The following is a 6,142-nucleotide window of genomic DNA, read 5'->3' as shown; positions in this document are numbered from 1 at the left end:
TCCAGCACAGAAAGTCTTTCCTAAGTAGAAATACTTGGCTCATAATTTGTATACAAGACCAGACACCATATGCAGATAATCATTGCAAATCACTAGAGAATTACAGGAAACATAAAGTTTAATGTTCCTGCCAGAATCTAATCTATATATTTCACATTAACATTAAATACTTTATAAAATATGTGTCACGTAATTTGCAGATATTTATGGAAACCACCTGCATATTAAAGTTTAAGGAACTCAAACACCAACAACAGATATCTAGATAAAATTTACCTAGCCATTCAACCAACGTTTATGGCCCACCTACAATGAACTATGTTCCATAGCAGGCGCGAGAAGACAGTATTAAAAACTAGACACTGTCCCTCTCCTCGGGAGTGTGCATTGCTAAGCGGTGATAAATGAACAAAGAAATAAGATGTATTTTGATGCTAACATAGAGAAGTTATTAAAAAAAAAAAACATTATCCACACAAATCCTAGTAATTGAGCTCTGTTAATACACGGGGAAGCTACTGTCAGCTTAGCATGTAAAACCGATGGAAACCACAGCCGCCTGGTGAACACACGGCTGTGCACTGGAGTACCACTTCAGTGTTTATGTCTTAAAGACAATGGCCATGAGCAGGGAGGAAGAACAGTGACGGGAGACTGCATGCTTAACCGTCTCCTTTCCACATACATAGGGATCTTTCAAAGCCACAATGCTGCTGGACTGAGTGAATACAAACCAATCTTGGCCTTGCTGGTAACGAAACTTTCCTCAGCAGGGGGTGGATTCCCTCAGGATCTCATCAGAGCCCTGGGGGTAAGGACTGAAACTATCTCCCAGAAGGAAGCAGCTCTAGCATTCTGGACAGCTGACCAAGGACCCATCCCTAACAATCACCAAGTCCTTTCTTATTTATCTTTTTTTTTTTTTTTGGTTTTGTTCTTTTGAGACATCTTCTCACTATGTAGCCTTGGCTGGCCCAGAGCTTGCTCTGTACATCAGGCTCTGCTCAGCAGATCAACCCACCTCTGCTTCCTGAGTGTTGGTATTAAAGGCTTTGCCCCACCATGCCTAGCCTTTTGAAAAATACATCTCTACTGAAATGAAAGGGTAACACAAGACCAGGGCTTTATTCCAGGCCCCACAGGGCTCCACTCAGGCCTTCACCCCACACACTGCCGTTGCCTTTGGGAACCCCCTCTCCTTGGGGACCCCCTTTCCTCCTTGGGGACCCCCTTTCCTCCCTGGGGACACCCTCTCCCTGGAGACCCCCCTCTCCTTGGGGACCCCCTCTCTTTGGGGACTCTCTCTCCAAGCTGTCCAGGTTTCACAGGATGCTGCATTTTTAATATTAAAGCCACTATTACAGAAAACATCACTCCATTTCAAGTGTTGCTTCCTTCAGATGGCAGTGAACAAACAAAACGATAAATCCTTTAGTCCTATGGGTGGGGGGGACAGTAAGACATGGTCTCAACACGTGAATTTATTAGTTACCATGGATACATAGAGTTCAAAGATGTAGCCTGAACATGAACAAAAACAAAACATCACCACATTATCCGAAAGCAACTCCGAAGATGCTTATTAAAGGATAAAGTAAGGCACATGATAATAAGGATCAGTATCAAGTTCTGTAAGTGGGTTTATTCCAATAGCCAAGTAAAATGCTTTTGGGAGGTAATCAAGGTATGGATCACATAAAACCAAGGAGCAAAATAACACGTTTCCATTCCACCTCAACCCAGTCTGAAAGACCACTTAAAATTAGCATCCCTTTTTCAGTAAGGATTCAAAGTTACCCTGGAGAACAACTGTAACACATCAGGTAGAGTCCTGCCAGTATCTATAAGTCTGTTCTACATTTTACTTCCTTAGTGCTTCCTGTGTGCCCAGCAAACAAAACCATCAGCTTAAGGAATGCCATGGTTGCCCAGTGGTCCCATATATATGCTGGAAATAGTTGAATCACTTCAGAATCACTGAGAATTCCTCCATGCTGATCCATCTCGCTGGCTGACAGTGTCCCATCCTGTGGACTTGTTCAGAATCTGTAGATTCTTGGGGTCTCAAACCTGTGACTCACTCTGTGCAAACGGCACAGAGTAAATGCAGGCAGACTTAAAGCCGTTCTATGGAGCCTTTGTAAAACCAAATTCACGGTGCCGGGTCATTTTTCCTTGAATCTGGTTGAGTTTTCTTTGTTTTGGGTCTTTTGGAGTTTGCTTTTGATGCACCTCAGGGGCAGTGACCCAAGACAGAAGGTAAATAAGAGTCAAGAGAGAAGCAACTGGGGACGCCAGGTTTGCTTTTGTAAATGTGAAGAGTGACCTGGGGGCCCAGGCAGCGTTAGTCCCCCAAGTTCCCTTTTCCAAACACTAAATCCACCTGGGACCTCAGGGTTGCTCTGCAAAATCCAAAAGTAAACCAGAAGATCGGTTTTCCTTCGCCTTCAAGACACAAAGCTGACACAAGGTTCCTAGAGCGCTTCAGAGACTTTAACAAGTCCTAAGCCCAGGACAACGCCGAGGATGGACACTGTCCCTCCAAACAAATCCCCAGTAACTGGCTACTGGGAATTGAAGAAGAAAGCACTTACTGAATAAGCCACACTGGGCACCAGACTTTCCTCTTTCTGTGAAAATACCATATTAAGAAAATTCTAGATGAAGCTTAGGAGAGAATTTTAGATAGAGTCACAATAAACTTAGTCAAAATCCACACAAAGGGCTAGTGGTGCGCTTCAATCAATAGAGTGCTGGCCTAGCGTGCATGAGGCCTTGGATTCAACCCCCAGCACCTTAGAAACCCTGGCATGGTGGTGGAATCTGTAACCCCAACACATGAACAGGAGAGGCAGGAGTTTAAGCCTACACTACAAAAAAAACCACTCTGTTTTAAAACACAAAAGTTTTCCTTTAGCTTCCTCTTTTACTTGTCTCCCAGTGTTAACAGCCTTTAAGCTGTCTTTACCCAAGTCTTCTCTATTCAAATGTGCATTTCCCAAGTCTGCTTTTAGCCGCGCCTTCTGCTCCCTTCTGCTCTCCCTCTGTGGGGACTATGGGTGAGCTCAGGGTGCTGTGTGCCACACTTGTTCACAAGCATCAGCCTTTAAGTCATTCACTATGGAAGCAAAATATTCTTGAAGTATGTCTCTTCTTTCTTTCTTTCTTTCTTTCTTTCTTTCTTTCTTTCTTTCTTTCTTTCTTTCTTTCTTTCTTTCTTTCTTTCTTTCTTTCTTTCTTTCTTCCTTCCTTCCTTCCTTCCTTCCTTCCTTCCTTTTTTCCTTCCTTCCTTCCTTCCTTCCTTTCTCCTATTTTTATTATTTAAATTTTCCTTTCTTCCTTTTTTCTTTATTTATTTGAGCCAGGGTGTCACTAAGTAGCCCTGGCTGGCCTGGAACTCTCTATGTAGACCAGGCTGGCCTCAAACTCAGAGACCTACCCACCTCTGCCTCCTGAGTGTTAGGACTAAAAGCACATAAGCCCCACACCAGGCCTTCCATAAAGTATTTGCAGTGCTAAGCTATGCTGTATGATGGTGCTAGGCAGCCATTAGGAGGGTTTGGAATTTCAGAGAAAGGCAAATAACGGCAGTGAACACAATCAGATTTATAAAAATCCCATTTGCCAAATTTCTGCGGCTGCTGTGGCTACAGTAGCATGCAGAAACTGCCATGTTAGTATATTAATTTATTAAAATTATTTTTTTCCAAAATAATACACAGCAAATAATCAGATGGAGCATATCATGGGATAGAATTCACCGCTGTGCCTCTCCACTCTCAGAGGATCAACAGTGTGTGGGTTGTCCTGGTGCTGTTTGTATTCTGATGTTAATTCTGCTTCCTCAAGATCACATACACAGGGCTGGTGAGATGGCTCAGTGGTTAAGAGCACCGACTGCTCTTTCAAAGGTCCTGAGTTCAAATCCCAGCAACCACATGGTGGCTTACAACCATCCGTAACAAGATCTGACACCCTCTTCTGGAGTGTCTGAAGACAGCTACAGTGTACTCACATATAATAAAATAAATAAATTAAAAAAAAAAAAAGATCACATACACAGGTGATTTCATGTATTTCATGTGAACCTTCTCCCTATTTTAACTGGTCGAATAAAGGCTAGAGCCTGTGACTGGGCAGTGGAAGGGAAGGGTGGGGCTGAAGGTTTTCGAGAGCAGGGGGAAGACAGGGAAGAAAAGGGGAGACAGAAGAAGAGGAGAGGGAAGGAAGATGGAGCAGAATCACATGGCCTGGAGGAGCCACAAGTAGCCAGGGATCTCCTAGCTGGGGAATAGAGTAGTGTAGTGATAAATCTGCCCAACCTAGGCGTGCAGCTTATAAATATTGTAACTGAGCTGTGTGTTTTTGCACGGACTTATTGGGGTTGGAGATTTACCACAACACAACACTAACTCCTGTTCAGCTTGGTGGCATTAAGGTGGTTAAGCACCTTTAATCCCAGAACTTGGGAGGCAGAGGCGAAAGGATCTCTGAATTTGAGGCCAGCCTGATCTATAGAGTGTAAGTTCCAGGACAGCCAGAGCTACACAGAGATTCCCTGTCTCGAAAAACCAAAAAAATAAAATAATTTTGAGGTGTACTGCACAATTTACTCAGTTAAAATCAATGGATTTCAGTACATTCACAAAGTATTTCAATCCATTTTAGAGTCTGCTGCCCAGCTCCCATAGTTACCAGCAGTCACTGCTCATATGGCAGTCCTGCAACACGGTCTTTTGTAATTGGCTCTTTCATTTAGTATATTCTCAAGGTTCACCATAATGTAGCATCTATTAGTACTTCCTGCCTGCTGTTGATAAATTATATTACACACACACACACACATATACACACACACACACAAACGGGGACGGTGAGGAAGGAAAAAGATATTAATCAAAACAGTCATTACATCTCTGAAGTTTTAGTAATATCTATCATTCTGAAAGCTGGGCTGCACAAGGTCATGGTTTAACACGCACTGTAGACGTCCAGGGCATTTCTAAACCAACCCTCTGCTTCTGAAACTTCCTTTTGTGAACCCACAATGGCACAACCTAACACACCAAACAAATATACTCGGTCATACATTTAATTTTCTGCCTGGATTCATTACATCATCTGATGCACTTATGTAAGTCAGGCGAAACTCGCAAGCTCCCAGCAGTAAGGGGTTAAAGCCTGAACCCCTGAGAGGCGCTTATGAGACATGTGGTTCCTTCTGATGAGTCATTTTGCTTCATCACAGTACTGAAGAAATAGGATAGACCTGTGTGAACTGAGTGTGGGAGAAATCAAGCAGTAGAAGGCAAAACGTCTAGATTAGCTGAGGGAGGAAACTGCCTACCTCTCTGTGTTCACCGGTAGCTGAGCTGAAGACCTCACTAGGCACACGGTCCTAGTGTGACTGCCGAGAAGTGGGGAGGGGGTGGAGATAACCATTTTTTCATCTAAGAGAATCTAAGTGGGTGTCCCATTAAATCTCACTTCCCACATGAGATAATGGCTGTGATTTAAAATAAAGTACAAGAAAATGTGGAGAATCTAATACCTGGGTTAATTTGATCTCCAGTAAAATTACTCGTATATGTTAAACTCTAAAATTTTAGTAAGTCCAATAAGATTTATAATTTGTCATATGAGTGCTAGTTCTGGCTTATGGGACTAGACTAAATTGAAATTAAAAACTAAATACTTTAGACACTGATGTGTCTAAATGGCATCTTGTCATTTCCTTATTTAAAATGGGACTTAGAGCCAAGGCATGGTGGCACACGCCTGCAATCCCAGCCCAGAGGAGCCAGATGCAGAAGCACGAGGAGCCTGAGGCCACCCTCAGCTTCCCAGCAACTTTGAGACAAGCCTGGGCTATGAGACCCTGTCTCAAAACACAAAAAACAAACAAGCAAAACGGAACTCAAGGCGTTTACAGTGGCGAAATGAAAACAATCCCCAACTGCTTTAGAAAGAAGAGGTGCATTTCCACTGTGGGAGCCTCCAGTTCCACAGCTCAGACTACCATCTCTCTGCTTCAGAGAGCTGCATGGGCCAGCCTTGGCGTCCAGTGCAAAGTGAACTGGACTACAGAAGAAAGCATAGTGGGCATTAGCAAAGGGGGCACTTTTTGTTGTTTTTTTTTTTT

At 43.2% G+C, this 6,142-nt stretch overlaps 1 protein-coding gene across 1 annotated transcript in view; it reads right to left on the bottom strand.

Moving 5' to 3' along the window:
• The window catches only part of Exoc6 (exocyst complex component 6), a 128,503-nt gene that overhangs the window by 5,259 nt on the left and 117,102 nt on the right, over positions 1-6,142 (bottom strand). The window lies entirely within an intron of this gene.

Source organism: Mus caroli, chromosome 19, assembly GCF_900094665.2.
Source record: "Mus caroli chromosome 19, CAROLI_EIJ_v1.1, whole genome shotgun sequence".
Lineage (NCBI taxonomy): Eukaryota > Metazoa > Chordata > Mammalia > Rodentia > Muridae > Mus > Mus caroli.
The sequence above is the reverse complement of the archived record's forward strand: the minus strand, read 5'-3'. Positions and strand labels throughout refer to the sequence as shown.